We start from the raw sequence: 22,272 nt of genomic DNA on the forward strand, positions 1-22,272 counted from the left end.
AAATTTGTGTGTTGCGAGGCTGGGTGGCGTTTTGCATCTAAGCTTTGTCATCCCACAATTTCCAGAGCATTTCTCCATCAGTCTTCATATAAGTCTGATCTTTGGGAAGCTGGTTTGTTGTGGAAGACCTTTCACTCGACTACAATCTCATGACCTGAATTTGCTGGTATAAACCCCACCTGAAAACAGTGACAGCCTGGAAGTGCCTTAAATAAACGTCCGGCATTAAAAGTGGAGGAGCAGAATTGGGGAAAACACTGGCAACCACATGCCTTGCTTCAATAACATGTAGGCCAGGAGAATGAACAACTAGGCTAATACCTTATTTTCCTGCCTGCCCCTCTTTGCATAAGCTATGCCTGCTTTTTTTGGAAGTCCTATCTGCTCGTAGGGTTGCCATATGTCCTCTTTTTCCAGGGAACACCCTCTTTTTCATGGGTATGTAAAATGAGAGTCGTCATAGCGATCCATAGTTAAAAGTAGAAATCGGCAAATGTGTCCTCATTTTTGCTCTTCAAAATATGGCAACCCAAATAAACTGCAGCTTCCTTTTGGTCTGAAAGAGGCCGGATACAGAAAGCAACTCCTGCTGAATTTCCACTATTTTATCAAGACCTTCAAAACACCTTTCTGCCATCTGCTTAAGTCATGGGTCTGCAACCTTTAAGACAAAAAGAGCCACTTGGACCCGTTTCCGAAGAAAAAAAAACTGGGAGCCGCAAAACTCGTCATTATAAAAATAACTTTTTTTTATTATTTCTTTGTTTGACCCCTCAGAATTACTCCTCCTCATAGAAATAAACGTTAAATTAACAAGTTACCTTTTTTTGTGTGTGTGTTCTTCACTCCCCTTCAAAGCAGTGACCAGCGTACATGCCCCCTTTCAATGCAGTGACCAGCGTACATGCCCCTTACAATGTAGCAGGCGGGCGGGCGGGAAGGTGACGTCGGGACGGTGCGTGACTAACGCACGCACCGCCCCCATGCGACGTCACAGCCAGTACAGTGTCCGCCACAGTGGGGAGTGTCGGGGCGCATAATGCGCCTTCTCCCCTCGCTAGTATCCGCCCCGGAGCCGCGGCAAAGGTGTAGAAGAGCCACATGCGGCTCCGGAGCCGCGGGTTGCAGACCCCTGGCTTAAGTCAATGCTTTTTTAAAAAAAAAACCTAAAAGAATACAATTTAAAATAATGACATCAGCTTAAACCAGTGGTGGCCAAACTTGGTCCTCTAGATGTTTTGGGACTACAATTCCCATCATGACTGACCACGGCTTCTGTTAGCTACGGATGATGGGAGTTGTAGTCTCAAAGCATCTGGAGGGCCAAGTTTGGCCACTGCTGGCTTAAATAAACAACACTTATCTCCATGCTAGTAAAAGCTTCACCTATTACATTTTTACGGCTGCAGACCTGAGGACACTTACTTATCATTGAACAAAGTGGGGCTTGTGACTATGTCACTGCATAAGATTGCAGTGATTTATTGAATGGGAGGGGGCAGCGGATGCGTCAGCAGGGGGTATGCCTGACAGCTGTTTCTGTGCTGCTCTGACAGGTGGGTCAAATAGCCCATCTATCAAACAGATGGACCCATAGCATCCTACGTTTCTCATGCAATCTCTTGCCCTTTGCCCCTATGGCTACTTTGCAAGCTCTGGGGTTCTTCCAGTACACGGTGGGCAAGTCAGACACGCAAGCCCACATGCCTGGTTATTATCCTCACATTCTCTTGCTTTCGCCCACCAGCCTCTCAAATATTCATTAAGGCTCCTGCGAAGCCATCCTGCTTAACTGGGACCTTAGGGAAATTATAGCCTTTCTAGAGCAGGAATAGGGTATCCTGTTCTTCAACGAGTGAATAAAGTAATCTTGTGTAAAGAAAGAGGAACCGTCGTCGCTGATACGGTATTTCATTCCCCTTGGGTTGTCAATTGACACATGCAGACATCTATAACCCTGGCCTGGCTTGTTCTTGTGCCTCAAACAGCAGGCTGGATGTGCAGAAGTCAGCAGATGGAGGTTTTTCACAGCAAGGAAATAAACTTGCTAATGTCTGTGCATCAAACTACTATTTAAAGGCACAGATACTGAGGATGACTGAGAAGTTGGGAGCCCGGAACTGAATTTTGATGCTGTCTCTTTGCAGTTTGATGCCGTGTTGCCTAGAGAATCCTGAAAAAAGAAACAATGCAACCAGATATAAATTTTTAGCATTTCAGTCTTGGAAAGAACTGATGTTCTCCACTCCCCGATCTTTCCCATTCCCTGGTATGATTGCTGTATTTTTGTCCTATATCTGCTCCAGTGCCTATGACATGCAGGCTGAGGTGCAATAATTAAACAGTTGAAGCTTTTCCTCCATGCTAGGAAAAAGCTACATTTGCTAAATCTCTGTGCTTGCAATACTGTGCATGCTTTTCTATGCAAGGCCAGCAGGATTTCCTTCCAGCTAAAGACCCATAGAAACAGGGAGCATGGATCAGGGGGCTGCTATAGGCACAGAAGAGCAAGAGAAAGGGGGCAGGATATGGTACGGAAAAAATGCAAAATTGCATTAGTCACCTGAAGTTCTTCTTCATGTACCCTCTCAAAGGGAAGTGCGGAACTGACCTTTTAAGTGGTGGCTCCCTGTTTGTAGAATTCTCTCCCTAGGAAAGCACCCCTGGCACTATCACAGTCTCTTTTTAGGTGCCAAGCAAAAACATTATTAATAACAAGGAGGCTTATGGCTTTTAGTTGAAAGGGTAGTTAGATATGTCAGTGGCCTTTGTTTTGTGCTCGTCCTTTAAGTGGAGTGAGCAGCACTTGTTCCTAAATATATTATTGCATGAGTATATTGGTCTTGGTTTATTGCTGCTTTTTACCTTGTTTTAATGTGTTTGCTGTTTTCTTTGTACTGCGTAAATCGCTTTGAGGCATTTGAATACAGAAATATGACCAATAAACATAAAACAATAATAATGCAAAGCCAGCTAGGTACAGACATGTTTTTGTTGAATAAATATCCCATTTGGTTTCATGTATCTTCATCATGTTAAAGCTATGGTTTTCCCAGTAGTGATGTATGGAAGTAAGAGCTGGACCATAAAGAAGGCTGATTGCCAAAGAATTGATGCTTTTGAATTCTGGTGCTGGAGGAGACTCTTGAGAGTCCCATGGACCGCAAGAAGATCAAACCTATCCATTCTGAGGGAAATCAGCCCTGAGTGCTCCCTGGAAGGACAGATCCTGAAGCTGAGGCTCCAAGACTTTGGCCACCTCATGAGAAGAGAAGACTCCCTGGAAAAGACCCTGATGTTGGGAAAGATGGAGGGCACAAGGAGAAGGGGACGACAGAGGACGAGATGGTTGGACAGTGTTCTCGAAGCTACCAGCATGAGTTGGACCAAACTGCAGGAGGCAGTGGAAGACAGGAGGGCCTGGCGTGCTCTGGTCCATGGGGTCATGAAGAGTTGGACACGACTAAACAACAACGACAACAATCTTCATCAGAGGAAATTGCTCAGTGATTTAAGACACCCAGAGTTGCCTCTCCTTCTCTTATTCCATTCTAGCAGTCAGAAGGTTCCAGGTTCAATACCCAGCAAGTCCAAGTAGGGCTGGGAATCTGTCCGAAATCCTCAAGAGCTGATAGCGGTCAATGTAGACAGTACTAAGCTTCTTGTGTTTCTGTTTAGGAGGAAGGGGTGTAGCTCAGTTTCAAACTGAGGCATCTCTGGGTCTAGGAGAGAACGCTGCCTGAAATCCTGTAGGTAAAAAAAGGTAAAGGACCTCTGGACGGTTACGTCCAGTCAAAGGCGACTATGGGGTTGTGGCGCTCTTATTGCTTTCAGGCTGAGGGAGCCTGCATTTGTCCACAGACAGCTTTCTGGGTCATGTGGACAGCATGAGCAAACCGCTTCTGGCGCAAGGGAACACCATGATGGAAACCAGAGCGCACAGAAACGCTGTTTACCTTCCCGCCGCAGCGGTACCTATTTATCTACTTGCACTGACATCAGTAGTGGAGCAAACCGCTTGGGTACCTGGAGCCAGGGGGGCGATCGGCGTAGCAATTGGCATGCAGAGGGGTGATCAGCGTAGCGATCGGCGCCATTTGGGGGCGATTGATGTGGTGATTGGCACCCAGGGGGGCGATTGGAGCAGTGATTGGATCCCAGGGAGGCGGCGTGGCAATCCGCCCAGGGGGGATTTTGTCACCCCCCCCTCAGGGATGACACCCGGGGGCCAACCGCCCCCGCCCTCCCTTCCTACGCCCCTGACTGGCGTGCTTTTGAACTGCTAGGTTGGCAGGAGCTGGGACAGAGCAACGGGAGCTCACCCCGTTGCGGGGATTCGAACCGTCGACCTTGGCAAACCCCAGAGGCTCAGTGGTTTAGACACAGCGCCACTCGCATCCCAAAATCCTGTAGAGCTGCTGCTGTCAGTGTAGACAGCACTGAACTAGATGGACCAATGGTACAACTCATTATAAGGCAGTTTCCTCAGTTCCTACATGCAGAAGACCTACATTTCCAAGGTACCCCTCCTGCTCCTCCATCTAAAGATGTGACAAGTTGGCTTACAGAGATGGCAACATGTGGTACAACAAGGTCACTTGATCACTCCACAAAATGGTGTCTCCCTCAGCTACATTATTATGCAAGTTATCTTTTTTCCACACTTTCTCTCTCCCCCCCACTTTTGGCAGTTCTAGTTCAATTTAATAAGGAAAAAGAGGGCCTCTCGCAAGAGTTGATACGAAGGCGGTGACAGCTTTGGAAATCAAAGACTCCATGCCATGCAAAGTTCTTTTCCAGAAGCAATTTAGCTTTGGATTGAAGGGAGAAAAGCCATCTCTAAGCAGCCAGTGATCCGATTACATTAATATTGCACCACTCTTCTCCAGGCCCGTAGACAGAACGATTTGCGACAAATGTGATGGTTAACATATGCATTGTTAGATGAACAATGAGCATGAGGTTCCAACTAAACGCCACTCCACGATTTCTTGCTGCCTGAGGCAAAGAGCAAAATGGTGTCCTCCATTTAAGAGCTGCTCAACAGTGGAACGGACTCCCTCTGGAGCTAGTGGACTCTCCTTCCTTGAAGGTTTTTAAGCAGGGATTGGAGGGCCATCTGTCATGGGTGCTTTAGCTGAGAAGGGGCTAGACTGGATGGCCTTTAGGGTCCCTTCCAACTCTGCAGTTCTATAATTCCCTGTACAGAAGTTGACTGGCAGTTGAGTCTGCTGAAACTGAGGCTGCTGAAGAGACCAGAGACCATCTTGGCTGTGAGTCCTGGAAGACCTGCTCCCTGCTTTGCGGGCTTTTCCCATCTGGGGTTGGTAGTTATTCCTGGTAAGTTATCAACAACAAACTTTTTCTGCTCATGAACAGCAGCACCAGTATTGCCATCTGACCAAGTCCTGATTTTTCTTTTAAAATAAAAATAGATCAAAATATTTTTTTTAATCTCACATATTTCTAGACCTCATGGTGGAGTAGATTGTCTTGCATGTAAGCAAAGCTATATAGACACAAGACCAGTGTTTGGAGTGGGTGCTTTTCTGTTGCATGCAAGCTGAGGCGCTGGCGTTGTCTCAGGATTCCTGCAACTTGTACATGTGGTTGTGATCACATATTTGCATGCAGCGAGAGTAAAAGTTGTATCCAACAAAGTTCTATCCGGAAGAGACCCATAAAAATGAATGGGCGTTACCAGTCTAGGCCCATTAAGTTCAACGGGAATGGTAGTCAGTCCCAACAAATTGTAGCGATGGCCACCAACTCAGATGGCTTTCAAAGAGGACAAGGCAGGTTAATGGAAAATGAAGCCATCAGTGACTACTAGCCAAAAAAGCTATGTTGCACCCCAACTGTTGTGAAGGGAATCACAGGAGAGAAGAGTGCTGTTGTGCTCAGGTCCTTCTGGTGAAATCTGGGTGGCCACTGTGAGAACAGGAAAGAGCTGGCCCACCCAAGAGGCAAGCTGAGGCAACTGCCTTAGGCAGCAAGTGTTAGAATTCCTGATCTATGATTGCAGTCATGGGATTTTTGTCTATCACATGACGGTGTATGTTTTGACTCCACAGAGTGGGAAGTGATGGAGACAGGATGTTTGTGTTACTGTGTTCCGTGAAGTGGGACTATTGTCCTTTGTTCTTTTTCTCTTTGCTGTCTGATGCTAGAGAGAGAGGGAGCCATGTTGCAGTGCTCCGTGCGTGTTTATATGTAAATAAAGTAGATTAGCCAAAATGCTGAGTTGTTGAGGTCTGTTACGCAACTGCACAAACTCTGCGGATCCCTAAGTGTGCCGGTGTCGCTTGGCATCGGTTGCTGTGATGTTCGGGCTGAAGAAAGCTTATGAAGCTCCTGAATGATCGACCAGGAGGGAGGGAACATGCCAGTCGGGCATGTGTCTCTACCAGGGTCCTACTTGAGTGTAGGCTGAACTCCTGACAGCAAGATCTACAGGGACAGATTATATGGCTTCCAAGGAATGTATCACCCATTGCTGCAGTGGCACTGACAGCAGCGATGCACCCTTGGATCTGCTCCCCACATGTTGCCTCTGTAGGAGCCTCTTGACCAGGCTTCCTCAACCTCGGCCCTCCAGATGTCTTGAGACTACAATTCCCAGCATCCCTGACCACTGGTCCTGCTAGCTAGGGATCATGGGAGTTGTAGGCCAAAAACACTTGGAGGGCTGAGGTTGAGGAAGCCTGCTCTTGACCAATAGGAGAGGTGCAATGTAGATCTCCCCTCTGTACTTGTTTTGGATGTAGATCTTCACTTACCCCTTATTCCACAGCAGGAAAGGCCGTGCCATTTTGTGGTCTGCCTCAGATGCCAAAATATATTGGGAACAGGATTCTGGACTAGTTGGGCCACTTGTCCAGCAGGGTTCTCCTTCTGTTCCAACCTGCTCAGCTTTCAGCCTTAAGCTTCTCATACTTTTGCTCTTCTCTTCGCCCCCCATCACACACACACACACACACACAGAGAGAGAGAGAGAGAGAGAGAGAGAGAGAAGGAAGTAGATACCATCTCCAAATTTTGCTGCTGATGTGCCCAAATTTCCATCTGAGCAGGGAACTACACAGCTGGCAGACTTCTCATTTCTTCTGCCCCCCTTTGCACATAAGAGCCTCTCACTGTTCTTGCACCCTTGAACCAGCTGCTGTCTTCCCTCCCTCCTCCCTCCTCCCTCCCACTTCCCTGCCTCCAACCGGGGACGGGGTGGGGGCGCAGCTGCGGTTTCAACCAGCCTGAGCTAACAGCAGGTGGCTGCCCGGTGACTGACAGCCCTTCCATGACGTCATGCAGGTGGGCAGGGCGCCGGGAGGCGTTCTTTTTGCATGACTATAGAGGCAGTGGCTGGTAAGTGACAGAGGGGAGCTTATCAGTACACAGAGAGAGTGAGTGGAAGGAGGGAGGGAGGGAAGGAGAGGCAGAAAAGAAAGCCGAGCTCTCTCTCTCTCTCTCTGTGTGTGTGTGTGTGTGTGTGTGTGTGTGTGTGCGCGCGCGCTTCTGCCTCTTTATGGCCGGTGCTTTTAAATATGAAATGCACCTTAGGTGAGGCTTCCCTGCGAGAAGGGAGATAAGAGATCAGGACCTTCCTTCCTGCCTGGGCTCATTCAGCTGGCTGGGCTCCCCCCCCCCATAGGTGAGTAGCTCCATTCTTCCTTCCACAGGGATGCTGGTTCTCAATTAGTTCCGAGGAGCCTGTGTATATGTGCGCGCGCGGCTGCCTGATCTGCGCTCAGGAAGAAAAGGATCATAATAATAATCAATGAAATGAAATCCATAGCCAAGAAGATCCTGGAGGGGCATATAGAGGAAAAGGAGGGGGCGAAGGAAGGGAAGAGATCCGGAGGGGTTTTGCTCGCCTCTGCGCCTCTTTTTATCGGTCCTATAAAGAACGCTCTCCTTCTCATTGTCCTAGAGAGAGGGGGGTGGGGAGCTGGTCCTCCGCCTTTTAGTCCTAGCCGGATTGTTCCAGGGGGGTGGATGGGAGCTGGGAGGCATCGGCGGCTGCCTTGGCTGCCTGGGGTTCTTTCAGGACAGGGTGATGGGAGGGAGCGAGCGAGGGGAGGCGAGCAGCAAAGAATGAATGACGAGACGAGTTTGGCTGGGGAGGCATCTTTTCCTCGCTCTCGCTCCCTCTTTCTCTCCACTGCCAGCATCCGAGCTAGGCAGTCCCGATCCTTTTTGCGCGTTTTGGTTGGGAGGAAGCCCCTCTTAATTCAGAGGGTCTTGATTTTAATTAGCCCCTCCTAATTCAATGGGACTTAACTCCCCAACTCAAAAGCCCGCAGAATTGCAGCTTTGGGGATTGCTTAACCGTGGACCTGGGAGAGAATGTATTGTTGCGTTTGTGAAAGGCAATGTCTTTCTTTCTTTCTTTCTTTCTTTCTTTCTTTCTTTCTTTCTTTCTTTCGCCCCTTCCCCTCTTGCTCTGTATTGCACTGAACCAGGAGATTTGCACTATTGTCCTCCTTGCGCCAAGTGGGTAGGCGCCGGAAGAGGGTTTTCCCCGGGGCCACCTTTCCACTTCGGATTCTGATGCCCGCTTAGCGCTGGGTGAGCAGGTGGGAAAAGAGGCGAGGCGGCGCACCCAGGCGAAAGGGCTGTAGCTCAGTGGTAAAACATCTGATTTGCGTGCAGAAAGTCCCAGGTTCAGGTCCTTGGTTTCTCCAGGTACGTAGATAGACGCATGTCACAGTTCCTGGATAGCCGCTGCCAGCCATCAATAAATATTGATTGGCTTTTAAAAATCACATCACAAAGTCCAGTCTGAATAAGATTAAAATATTATTTGTGCCTTTCACAACTGAAGTGAGAAAGACTATAGCTCAGTAGCTCCAAGTAGAGCTGGGAATGTCCCCTGTCTGGAACTCTGGAGAACAGCTGCCAGTCAGTGTAGACAATACTGAGTGAGATGGATCAATGGTCTGTTTCAATGTTTAATACTAGGAGCCCTAAGGAATCCTTTTCACGTGGTCTTGCATCCTCCTTTCCTAATTCTTTAGCCTTTACTATGCCATGAAGGCTGGTGATGGATGTTGGCACCTGTCTGTCTCGAGAGCAATGGAGTGTGCCTCGAGGGGTGAAGTCAAACCGCTATGTTAGCAGCACCAAAAAGTGACCTCCCTGGGGTGCAAGCCTGGGCAGAGTGTGTGGAGGTCCTGGGCTGCCCAGACGACAAGACCCCACCCCCTGGCCTCGCTGATGTGGTCCAAAGGAAAGCAGAGCGATATATTTGGCACCAGCTTGGCTTGCAGGAGTTGTGTACAAGGTGCCATCCAACTGCTTTAGGGACTCCACTTAGGATTTGTTGTAGGGTTTACTCCTTTGCCATTTCTTCTCCTGAAGATGTCTGGCAAGGCAGCACAGGTTTAGGACCAGAGTTTTCCTTCTAAATGGACTGCCTTCTCAGGTGGATGAGCCCCATCTGCCCCTCACTTCCCTCTACAGCACATGCAGAAACCACCCTCCTCTTGACTGTTGGGTCTCCACTATGGGTCTCCACTTCCAAGGCTCTTGCCTTGGTGACTAGCTGTATGTTTTCTTGGACACAACAATAGTGTATTGCAGGGACTGGGATACACGATAACGACCTGATTCGAGAAAGACTGCTAATGGCTTGGGAGTTAACAGTGCAGTCCTAGGTAAAGGTAAAGGGACCCCTGATCATTAGGACCAATCGTGGCCGACTCTGGGGTTGCGGCGCTCATCTCGCTTTATTGGCCGAGGGAGCCGGCGTACAGTCATGTGGCCAGCATGACTAAGCCGCTTCTGGCGAACCAGAGCAGCGCACGGAAACGTCGTTTACCTTCCTGCCGGAGCGGTACCTATTTATCTACTTGCACTTTGACATGCTTTCAAACTGCTAGGTTGGCAGGAGCAGGGACCGAGCAACGGGAGCTCACCCCATCACAGGGATTCGAACTGCTGACCTTCTGATCGGCAAGTCCTAGGCTCTGTGGTTTAACCCACAGCGCCACGCTAAACCATGTCTATTCAGAAGTTAATTCCCACCAAGTTCAATGGGGAAGTGGGTGTAGGGTTGCAATCTTAGAACAATGTAGGGGTGAACTGGGACTTTGCTGGTTCAACACTAAGCTCTGCGCTGAGCATTTTTCCAGAGGTCTGGGGGAATGAGCTGTCTACCCCAGCAATTCATCTGCACTATGGAGGCAGTTCTAGGTTGCTTGACAGCAGTCTTGCCCGATCTGGGACTCTCCCCAGTCTGTAAAATTCCCCAGTCCTTTCTTCATGTGCTTCTTGAGTGGTTTTACCTGGCTGGAATGTGCCCTTGAACTCGGGCAATGCTTTTTGTTCGCCTGGATGGAGGATAGAGAGTTCTGTTCAGGAATCAGCCTACTGTATGAAGATAACATTTACATTTGCTGCTGCACTCACTTTCGCCTCTGCCCCTGCTCCCCATCAGAAGGTTGCCAAGAAGGGAGAGGGTCCCTCGGTGTGAAAAGATCCCCCACTTGAGCCGTAAATTCAGGGGCAGTCTACCTCTGAGAGCAAGTTGCTAGGGAACAAGATCAGGAGCAGTCCCCCATGCCCTTATCTCAGTTTGCTTCTTGCAGATCAGTTCTCACACCCCAGTGCCTAAGCAAATGTGTTCAGCGAGGTTACCCATTAAAAAAGTTAAATAAATGTACACCTGTATTTCACGTGGGACCTGACAGGTATTGTACAGACTTTAAACAGGAATCAAATTGCTTATGAAGTTGGCTGCAGATGCACCAGACAGCAGTTTTAAAGAAGTCGAGTCACTGCTGCTTACCGGGAGGGAGAGTGGAAGAGGCGAGGTTGCAAGGAGGTCAGCGCTGTGCAAACTCACTGGCAGAACCCCTGGCAATTCCACAGCACCAACCAGCCCTCTGCCTTGTCCGTCCCACTCTCTGCATGGTAAGCAGGAGCAAACGGCCTGCCTTGAGGTCAGGTGAGTGCCATTGCCCAACTGCACCACCTGCCGTTGTGTTTGGCTAGAGGTAGCCAACATGGGCGCTCTGTTGAACTGCAGCTCCCATGTCACTCCATGTTGCCCTGGACTAGGGCCACAAGAGTACCTTTGCAAGCAGAGACAGGGTAGCCACCTGACAGAGTGGGCCCTAATCCATGAAAGCTTCTGCCACCACAAATCTTTCAGATGCCACGAAGGACTCCGTTGTTCTTGCTGCAACAGGCAAATGGGCACCACAGGCTTGCAAGGAATACTGGACTAGGTTGACCTCACTGTGCTCTGGCAAGCACTTCTTATGTTCAGAGGCCAGATTGTTTATGCATTGACTCCTGAGTATGGGACCTTTGCTTTATAAATGAAATATATATATAAGCAGACCTCATGGGGATTCTCTTTCATTTTTTAAATCAGACAACACAAGCCATCAACTAGTTTCAACATTGCTGTTGCATTGGCGGCTCTCAGAACACTCACGCCCCTGCCTCTATATATATATGATGTCTAATCCAGTCTCTCTCTCTCTCTCTCTCTCTCTCTCTCTCTCTCTCTCTCTCCTCCCTATGCTATAAGTCTGCTTTGCTTGCACATTGTTTTTCCTTTGCTGGCTCTCCTGCGCTTTAAAAGCCAGCGTTCCTATAAAGCCAGACCTGATGCCTACAGCGTACAAATGCTTCTGTTGCAAATAACTGATTTACATTTGTATGAATGAATTCTGTTATGCTGTAAGTGTACGTAGCAGCTCGCCCATTGGCTGAATGCATCCTTTGCTGCGCTCATGCTTTCAGATCTACAAAAGAAGCCCTTTTGGTAGTCACCGCACCTAGTGAGGTCTGTGCTGGAGGGGGCTGTGGGAGTGTGTTCTCTGTGGTTGCTCCACACCTGTGGAATGACCTTTTGTCAGAAGTATATCATGCTCCAACATTGCTGCTTTCATTTCACCAGTGGGTGAAAAACGCAACTCTTTATCCAAGCGTTTGAGGAGTACCAGGAGATGGAGAGTCTGAGACTGCCTCATTTAGCTGCTGCCACCTATGTTTTTTTAGTGTGTTTCCACTGCAATTTGATGAATGTTGTGTTTAGTCTAGCTTATTATTATTGTCAGTTGTTGGTTTTCAATACCTATGCATTTACCTTCCTAGGACCTTTGGGCCAAAGGTGGATTATAAACGCTTGTAATAAACAGATTCATAAACGGCAGGTTTCCAAGGGAGCAACCTGTTTATTGAGCATTCGTTCTGTTTGATTTGTGGGGAGATTTGACGATGTTGGCTGTTTAAGGAGCATTCATTCTGATTTGTTTCCAGGGAGGTTAGTCAACATGGTTTCAAACCATTTCCCCATGGCTTTCCTTACTGTAAGCTTTTGAGGAAGAGGGGTTGTCGCGCAAGGCCTCCCAATGATCTTTGAGTTCCCAAACCTGAATTTGCTGCCAGGGGACTGGATCCCACCTGAACATAGTGACAGTCCAGAACTGCATGGGCAGACTGAGAACATGATACCACACTCACCAAACCAGCACTCTTTGCATGCACCCAGGAACATGGGATCTGGGTGCTGTTGCATGGCTTTCGATGCACAAACTCTATTTATATTGGTGCTCATTGACAAGCTGCCGCATACAAATTTGCCACTTAAACTGATCAAGTAGCAAGGTATTTACAGTGGTGCCTCGCAAGACGAAATTAATTCGTTCCGCGAGTTTTGTCGTCTTGCGATTGTTTTCGTCTTGCGAAGCACGGTGTCGGGAAAGTTTTGGAAAAGCTTCAAAAATCACCAAAGTCTTTAAAAACCTCAAAAAAGGCTACCGCACCGCGTTCTATGAGTTGCTCCTCGAAGTCAAGTCGCAACTGTATTAACGGTGTTAAGAAAAAGGAAACAAACTTGCAAGACGTTTCTGTCTTGCGAAGCAAGCCCATAGGGAAAATCGTCTTGCGAAGCAGCTCAAAAAACGAAAAACCCTTTCGTCTAGCGAGTTTTTCGTCTTGCGAGGCATTCGTCTTGCGGGGCACCACTGTATATGCACCCCAGACTTAAAAGGAGTTTACTTGCAGCAGATGCATCCCATTTGTGACACACAAATTTATGATAAATTCCTCAATAGCAACTGTGGTAGTCTGCCATGGCAAGAAGCAAAGAAGAAACTTGAGACATTGCCCCCCCTTAAAGACTGCGATTTTGGACTATAAGATCTAGTGTGGAGTAGTGGATAGCTTGTCACACCAGAATTGGGAAGACCAATTCAAATCCCCTCTTGACTATTGGGTAGCCTTGGACCAGTCTCTGCCTGACCTACTTCACAGGGTTGTTGTGAGGTTTAAATTTGGGGGTGTTGAGGAGAAACATATATGTTACCTTGAACTCCTTGGGGGCGGGGGAAATGTGAGATGCAAAGGCAATAAATAATTGCTAGACACTTGTAACCGGAGAACGTGAAGCTGAGTTCAAAACAGCCTCTGAAATTTGGGCCCAGGTGCAGATTTCTGCTGCTTACTGCTTCTTAGTCCTTGTTGACAGATCGCAGTGCGGAAGTGACAGTGAAAAACATTAAGTGCTGGAGTAATGTCAGACTTCAGTAGCGCAGGGAGGTAGTTTTGTGCCTGGACTTCGTGCTCTTAATTGTGTCACCTTTAGGCAGGTGTAAGAAACATAGGAAACTGCCTTGTACACAGGCAGAATACTGGTCTGGCTAGCTTGGCATTGTCTCCACAGACTGGCAGCTGCTGTCCAGAGTTTCAGGCAGGGACATTCCCAGCCTTACCTGGAGAGAGGAGGGAGATTGAACCCAGGATCATTTGCTTACAAAGCAGCGGCTCTGTCACTGAGCTGCTGTCCTTCTCCACTCCATACGTAACCCTTTGCTTGTGAAACATGCAAATAATATTTCTTTCCATGCTTTGCTACCCTATGGGAGTTTTACTTGCGTTGCATTGAAAAATATTTTAAGAATTGCTTTTAGGATAGGTTTTTTTAATTAAAAAAGGTCCACTTTTTGAAAAGAACAAAGACGAGAGGACAATTAATTTTGTTAATATGCCAGCATTTGAGACTAGGTTATGTCCAATTCCCACAGGAAAGGTCTTAGCACTAGTATAGCTCTTAGTACTATTGTCCCCACAACCACACCACACAAAATTGCTCTTCTGTGTTGCTGTTTAGAAGCTTTCTAAGTCTTCAAATACCTAAAACGATCCCTGTTCCATGTGTGTGAATAGCAAACAAAATAGCAGATGAAATTGAAGTTAACTGGCGTTCTAGTCTAAGTGCCTAACTATGGTTTTTTTTGTTTTGTTTTTAAAGTGTGCTAATATTAAGCTGAGTTATCTGGCTTCGGCTTTCACTTGTTTGGCCTTTTTCTGGATATGCAAAGCTAGTGACCAAATCCTCTTAAATAAATCTTCATCAGTGTCTCTTAGAAAGCGCAGCCCAGTTTGCAAGAAAGTCGATTACATCACCGCTCCCGTGAAGGAGTCCTCCTGGACTCCATGGCCGCACGCCATGGGTTCAGAGCCCTGTACAAACATGGATCGCAACAAGGCTCATGTGACAGCTGTCAGTGCTGCAAACCTTGTTTTACAGACATTTTGGAAGGTGAAATGTCTTGCTATACTGAGGGTGGGGGGGGGGAGAGAAAGCAAAATTGATGGAAGTTAATCTCCACCAGTGATTCGCAAGCAATAGGGCAGCCATGGCAGCAGGAGGTATTTAGAAGAGGTAGTTTTGATGTTCCAGGGAAGGGAGAAATCATCTGATGGGGCACGGCAATGCCAAATTTAGCATGCCCACAGCTAGCTCCCACTTACCTCCTTACTTCCAGCCAGTCTGGGAGGGAGGTGGCAATAGATATCAGCTTTCTCTTCCTCCTCCTCTCTGTCAGTGCTGTCCTTGCAGAACTCAAGGGGGAGGAGGATGGGGAGAAAGCTAGAATTAGTTTTGAGGATATTGGACTCCATGACATTCATGTAGGAAAGTCCTGCCCAATACAGATAGGTGTTAAATGTTGAGAAGGCTTGAAGGAAGAAGAAGAAAATTACAGGGACAGAACTACCTAAAATGTATAGGAACATATTTATGAATGAAGTGAGGTACCAAACTTTGTACGATGAAAGACAAGCTGTGAAGCTTAGTGTATTCAGCAAATATGATGTCCAACACTGAACAGTGATTCTGGATATTGGCTACTGTTTCGTAGAATTCTTCGTCAGCGTGGTGGGAGGATATAGAATTGCTTCATAAACTGAAAATATTTTTTTTTACAGACGATGACCTGCATGACATATCACTTTACAAAAATTTTAAACTATAATACAAACAGTAATGAAAAAGAGTACATACCCCATCTTCATTTAAAGATTTTCAGAGACTTTGAGACTAAAGATTTCATTTTGTACTTGTTATGGTTTGAAGGAATTCTATAAAGATTGTCTATTACGTATGTATATGGTTATCGTGCTGCCTAGACATTGCTGACGTTCTCTTTGCAACACAGGGGTTTGTTTGCCTACTTACCCATGCAGGCAAGAGCATAGCCATCATGACTAATAGCAATCCATAGTCTTATGCCCCATGGAGTTGTCTAATCCTTAAAAAAAAAAAGCCATTCAAGTTTGTGACCATCACTTCTTCCCGTGGGAGTGAGTGCCATGCACTGCCTGAAGTTGCTATCCACATCAATTTTGTATCGGCGCAATCCTTGATAATTGCAGGTGTTCATGTACTGTGCTTTTAAATTATGTTCCTATAGTATGGGGGAGTTAACGGGAGGACACCAAAAGTGGACTTTGCAAGCCTTTCTTGTTGCTAAGAGACTTTGCCCACCATCTGTTATGTAATGGTCTGAAGACCTCACTCCCTGGCTATATATGTATGATGCATGTACTGATAATATTATTATTCATACACTATTTTTATTTTCTTCTTCTTCTTCCCCTCCTTCCCGTTGTTAAATCTGCAAAAATAAAAAATAAAATAATAATATTAAAAAGGTTGCACTGAATCCAGTGAGTCAGCCAGGGCTACACTATACCACACTGTGGAAGATAAGGCTATTGATGATTTCTAGCTTTGACAGCTGGGTAGGACCTCCAGTGTCAGGGACTGCATGCCCCTCTGACTATCAGCTGCTGGGGAACACAAGTGGGGAGAGAGCTGGCTTTGTGAGACCAGGATGTTGGACCAGATGGGCCTTTGGGTCTGATGTAGCAAGGATCTTCTTATAGGTGGCTGTCCAAGTACACTTCATACAGATGAACGACACAGTCAACGTATGAAATGAATACGGCTAATTTTCAACTTGAATCGGTTCTCACCACGCTAGTACCTTATCTTCCAAAACTTGATCAGTCACATATGCCCGCTGAGAGGACAGAAGAAATTCCATTCCCCAAATTTATTTTCCATGTTGATATGCGCAGCAGAAACCAAAACCACAATTCTAGCTGTTTTCATGGTGGATTTTATCTCTTTCTCTTTCCCAGCAGGGAAATGCAGTAAATACAAAGCCTATCTAATCTCAATCTCAGTCTCTGTGTGTGCACACTGAGAGAGGGAGAGAGTAGGGTGGGATGCTGTTTTGGATAAGAACATAAGAAAATGCACAGTCATGGGTTTGAGCCCCACACTGGGCAAAAGATTCCTGCATTGTAGCGGGTTGAACTAGATGACCCTTGTGGTCCCTTCCAACTTTCCAAATCTATGATTCTATGTGAAGTGTAGGTGGGTTTCCATGAGGCAAGACACAGTTATAACAGCAAGAACCTTTACGGAACAAATAGAACTGGACAACAGGGGCAAAGCAACTGCTTATATATATTTTTGAAGGCCTGGGCCACTCCCACTCCCAACTTGATTGGCTGTCTAAACTTCCAAGCTGCGAATCATGACTCAGAGTTTAAGGGCCAATGGCAGAGGCCCAAATCCTGAAATGTTCTGTGATTGGATATTATGTATCAAATCAGAACACAGGCTCAGAATCCTTAGTCCAGACCAAGGGTCAGCAAACTTTTTCAGCAGGGGGCTGGTCCACTGTCCCTCAGACCTTGTGGGGGGTTGGACTATATATATATTTTTTTTTGGGGGGGGGAGAACGAATTTCTATGACCCACAAATAACCCAGAGATGCATTTAAAATTAAAGAACACATTCTACTCATGTAAAAACACGCTGATTCCTGGACCGCCTGTGGGCCAGATTGAGAAGGTGATTGGGCCGGATCCAGTCCCCGGGCCTTAGTTTGCCTACCCATGGTCCAGACTCAAGCTCAGGCAAACACCGACCACTGAATACATAACACTATGAGAAACTGCAAAGGTCCTCACCAGCACCCTTGTGGAGAAAAGTTGTGAGAAACCATAGAAACAGCTTGGTCCTTTGTGCTGCCCACTATACTGTACGCCACGTACCCAAAGATTTATGCTATCTAATGACTACACAGAAGAAGCAACAGTTATTACTGATAGGCGACCCCAGTGGACGCGCCCCATCTGCCTCTCACTTCCCTCTACAGCACATGCCGAAACTGCCTTCTTGACTGTTGGACCTGTTAGAATTCCTGCTCCATGATTGCAGTCATGGGATTGTTGTCTTTCACATGACGGTGTATGTTTTGACTCCACAGAGTGGGAAGTGACGGAAACAGGATGTTTGTGTTACTGTGTTCCGTGAAGTGGGACTATTGTCCTTTGTTCTTTTTCTCTTTGCTGTCTGATGCTAGAGAGAGAGAGAGCCATGTTGCAGTGCTCCATGTGTGTTTATATGTAAATAAAGTAGATTAGCCAAAATGCTGAGTTGCTGAGGTCAGTTACGCAATTGCGCAAACTCTGCAGATCCCTGAGTGCGCCGGTGTCGGTTGGCATCAGTCGCTGTGATGTTCGGGCTGAAGAAAGCTTTTGAAGTTCCCAAACGATTGACCAGGAGGGAGAGAACATGCCAGTCGGGCATGTGTCTCTACCAGGGTCCTACTCGAGTGTAGGCCGAGCTCCTGACAGGACCCACTATTGGTCTTGTTCACTCAATCTGCCAGAGCCTGTGTTTAGGTGTAGGGTAAGTCCCTAACTTATTGAGGGTTTGAGACCCATCGGCTCCCCTCACCTGGTTTAACTGGCCATTAGAAGCTGTTCCCAAGGTGTGGCCACTGTGACATCCTGACAGCTTCTAGGAGCCACAGGTGAGAGCTGAGTGTAGGTATGGAGACCAAAGGTGGACAACCTACCCCAGAAGGAGCACAATGTGCCCCCTTATCAGAGGTACTACCCTTCCCCTAACACCCTATAAAACCCTGAGGCGTCTTGGCAGGAAAAAGAACACTTCCCATGCACCTCTACTAAAGAGGGTATTTGGAGCAGGGGTTTCTGTGGAATATCTTAAGAAATGTAATTGCAATTATAAATGGCATTAAAAAAAAAAATCCCCTTTGTCTGCATGCCTGATGAACCCATGGCGAGCATTCCACCTAAACATTAGGGAGAACTTCCTGACAGTAAGAGCTGTTCGACAGTGGAATTTGCTGCCAAGGAGTGTGGTGGAGTCTCCTTCTTTGGAGGTCTTTAAGCAGAGGCTTGACAACCATATGTCAGGAGTGCTCTGATGGTGTTTCCTGCTTGGCAGGGGGTTGGACTCGATGGCCCTTGTGGTCTCTTCCAACTCTATGATTCTATGATTCTATGATTCTTTGCAAAACCAAGTATGCAAAGCAGATTGAAAATGAGGAAGGAGAAAAATGGTAGATAGTTTTGGATACTGCTCCAGTAGGGAAAGTAATTTTTAGCACATTTGAGTTAATTATTATTGGAAACCTTTCTCGCCACCCCACCCCGCCCCCCTGCTGTCCCTTTTGCTCTGCTAAGTACGGGATTCTTGTACTCTTGGTTTTGTTTCATCTCCTTTTGCGTGCCACCCACTGCGATTTTCTCTACTCATTAAGCGAATTTCTCAGGCAGCTGGAACGCTAACTGGCATTTCTGAAGATTCCTTTTTCCCTTTGCCCCCCGAAAAGCAAGTGTTAATTCGTGGCATCAAAAAAGACAATGAATTAATGAGGGCGAAATGATTGAATGAAGGTGAGGATCAAAGATACCGCAGAATGCAAAAGGAAAAAAAGGGGAAAGAAAGGTATCCTGATAACAGGACTACTAAGCGTGTTATGGGCCATACCCAAACTCAATTACTTGCCTATTTTGGATAGAGATAAATTAAAACAGGCTTTTAGAATATGGAAAGCTGTGCTAGTTGGTGACATATATTTTAAAATGAGTGTCGGGCTGCAAAGGAAGAGCCAAACACTATGCCTTGTTTGTTTGTTTGTTTGTTTGTTTATATTTATTTACTGTATTTATATCCCACCCTATTATCCGAGGGTGAATTATGGTGCTGGAGGAGACTCTTGAGAGTCCCATGGACTGCAAGAAGATCAAACCTATCCATTCTTAAGGAAATCAGCCCTGAGTGCTCACTGGAAGGACAGATCCTGAAGCTGAGGCTCCAATACTTTGGCCACCTCATGAGAAGAGAAGACTCCCTGGAAAAGACCCTGATGTTGGGAAAGATGGAGGGCACAAGGAGAAGGGGACGACAGAGGACGAGATGGCTGGCTAGTGTTCTCGAAGCTACCAGCATGAGTTTGACCAAACTGCGGGAGGCAGTGGAAGACAGGAGTGCCTGGCGTGCTCTGGTCCAGGGGGTCACGAAGAGTCGGACACGACTAAACAACAACATTATCCAAGGAGCTCAAGGAGGTGTCCATGGTTCTCCCCTGCGCCATGGAATCCCCACAACAACCCTGTGAAGTAGGTCACCCTGAGAGGCAGTGACTGGCCAAAGGTCACCCAGTGAGCTTCATGGCTGAGTGGGGATTTGAACCCTGATCTCCCAGGTCCTAGTCGGGCACTCAGACCACTGCACCACACTGGCTCCATAAGCCTCGTGCCTTTCAAGAAGAGCCTTAGGGACACAGGAAGCTGCCTTGTAGCAGATCAGACCATTGGTCCACCTACCTTAGTATTGTCTACACTGAATGGCAGCTACACTATTTTAGGCAGGAGCTCTTTCCAAGTTGCATCTCGAGATGACAGGAATTGAACCAGGGATCTTCTGCATGCAAGGCAGATGCTCTCCCATTCTGCGGTGTCCTTTCCCTATTATGTCCATTGCACGGGTGGAAAACTGAGGGCGAGATGTACTTTAAAAGAAGATTAGAGAAATTCTTGGCTATTCATGGTGACTATTTCTCTCTCTGCTGTATTGGCTAGGGGAGGATGGGTTATTGGTTTGTTTGCGTTCCTGTTTTTTATTGTGGATTTTGTGTTTTTTTAAAAAAATCTTACATTGCTTTGTTGTAAACTGCCTTGAGGATGAAGGGTGGTATACAAATTTAATTAATAAATAATAATAATAGCAGTGGCTCTCCAAGGTTTCTGACAGCCCACCCTGAAGACATTGAGGTTGGACTTGGGACCTTCTGCATGCAAAGCACTTGCTCTGCTTTTGGACAATGGCCACTTCTTCCCTTTCCTAGCAAGCGAAGCCTTTACCCTTCCTCCATGTTTTTCTCTGGTTTCTGGTGCTTTTTGATGTTCCCCGGAAAAGGCTGTTGACACACTTATCTGAGAGGCTTGTGCATTTATTTTCTGTTTGCGCAGAGAGCAATTTAGGGTGACAGAACAGAGCAAGGCTCCGTGGCAGACTGGAGATGAGAAATACGTCCCGTCACCCCATGCATAATGCATACACAATTACCTATCCAGAAGCCCTTCTGAAATGAGCTGTTTCAAAGCTGGGTTAGAGCTTCTGCTCTTCACTGATCCACAAAAGGTGGACAGTCCCATCATCAACATCCAACGTATTTAGAGCAAACTACAACTGTACGAAGACATGGCCATGCCAACTTTGCTGCCTCCACTAAGTTCTTGAGTAGCCTCCATCTAAGTGTTGTGAAAGATGAACAGTTGCTTTCGCCCACCCCAGTTGACCCAGTCAGATCATTGGTCCTCCTAGCTCAGTCCTGTCTCCACCGATGGACAGCCGCTGTCCAGGATTTCACACAAGGGTCTTTCCCAGCCCTTCTCATACCCTCCAAGATTGCTCCGATGAAAACAGGGACATCCTAAGCACTGGCAGAGGAAGAAGAGTGGGGGGGAGGTGCACCGCCCCCGGCAGTGCGATCCCACCAGAGTGCCATTGTGGCTGCCCCTCCCTGCACTGGGGGCCCCACCCCCACCTGCTCTCCACCCCCCAGAGCATGAAGCTCCGCCAGTGAGCCTAAGGAAAAGTGGGACATTCCGGGATCGAATCAGAAACTGGGACAGTTTCTCTAAATCAGGGATGTCCCTGGAAAATAGGGACACGTGGAGGGTCTGCCTTCTAGGAGTTGAACCCGGATCCTCCAGCATGCAAAACAGAAGGGCGCATGCTACCTAAAAAAACCCATTGTGTGTTCGTCCGTGCCGTTTGGACATACTGCATGATTGATCTCAAACTGTTCATCCGAGTGCATTACTCATAGGTTCCCAAACCATAAAATGGTCAAAGCTATAGTATACCTGAAGGAGCATCTCTACCCCCATTGTTCAGCCCGGACACTGAGGTCCAGCTCCGAGGGCCTTCTGGTGGTTCCCTTGTGAGAAGTGAGGTTACAGGGAACCAGACAGAGGGCCTTCTCGGTAGTGGCACCCTCCCTGTGGAACGCTCTCCTATCAGATGTCAAGGAAATAAACAACTATCTGACTTTTAGAAGTCATCTGAAGGCAGCCCTGTTTAGGGAAGTTTTTAATGTTTGAAGTTTTATTCTGTTTTTAGTCCTCTGTTGGGAGCAGCCCAGATGGGTGGGGTATAATAATAATAATAATAATAATAATAATAATAATAGTTGTTATTATTATTATGATGGTGACTGGTTTTCTAAAATATATGCTCCTAAGTAAAATGTCAAGTTTGAACTGCAACCTTCATGAAACAGCAGGTCGCTTTTCTGTTCGCAGTGAAGAAAATGGGCTATAAGAAAAATCCCAGGCAATTATATTTCTTTAGCAGCCTAGCAAGCTGTGCACCTCCTTCCCAGAGCATAAAATAAAAGAGCTCTTATGCGTCTGGCCAAGGCTGGGAGCAATAAATTGACATCGGTGCCATACGCGATGGTTGGCGTGTTAGCTTTTGTCCATTGTTATCACTGCATTCTCCGTTCCTTATTTCCATTCACCTATGGCCAAATGCTATTTTTTCCCCCTTGTCTTATTTACATATATGGACAGTGTCTCATCAAAACTGCCTGCAGCTCTACCAGCAAAAAAAAATATAAAATAAGGATGCATCATTGC

At 46.9% G+C, this 22,272-nt stretch overlaps 1 protein-coding gene across 3 annotated transcripts in view; it reads left to right on the forward strand.

Moving 5' to 3' along the window:
- Positions 1-7,378: 7,378 nt before the first annotated feature.
- Positions 7,379-22,272, forward strand: part of MAPK4 (mitogen-activated protein kinase 4) — an 87,319-nt gene continuing 72,425 nt past the window's right edge. Inside the window, exon 1 of one of the 3 annotated variants that reach the window (XM_080973507.1) lies at positions 7,379-7,652. The gene's annotated coding sequence lies outside the window, so the exon portion shown is untranslated. The remainder of the gene's footprint in view (positions 7,653-22,272) is intronic. The other 2 variants (XM_080973505.1, XM_080973508.1) reach the window with 2 other exon arrangements.

Source organism: Podarcis pityusensis (assembly GCF_964106645.2).
Source record: "Podarcis pityusensis genome assembly, chromosome: 11".
Lineage (NCBI taxonomy): Eukaryota > Metazoa > Chordata > Lepidosauria > Squamata > Lacertidae > Podarcis > Podarcis pityusensis.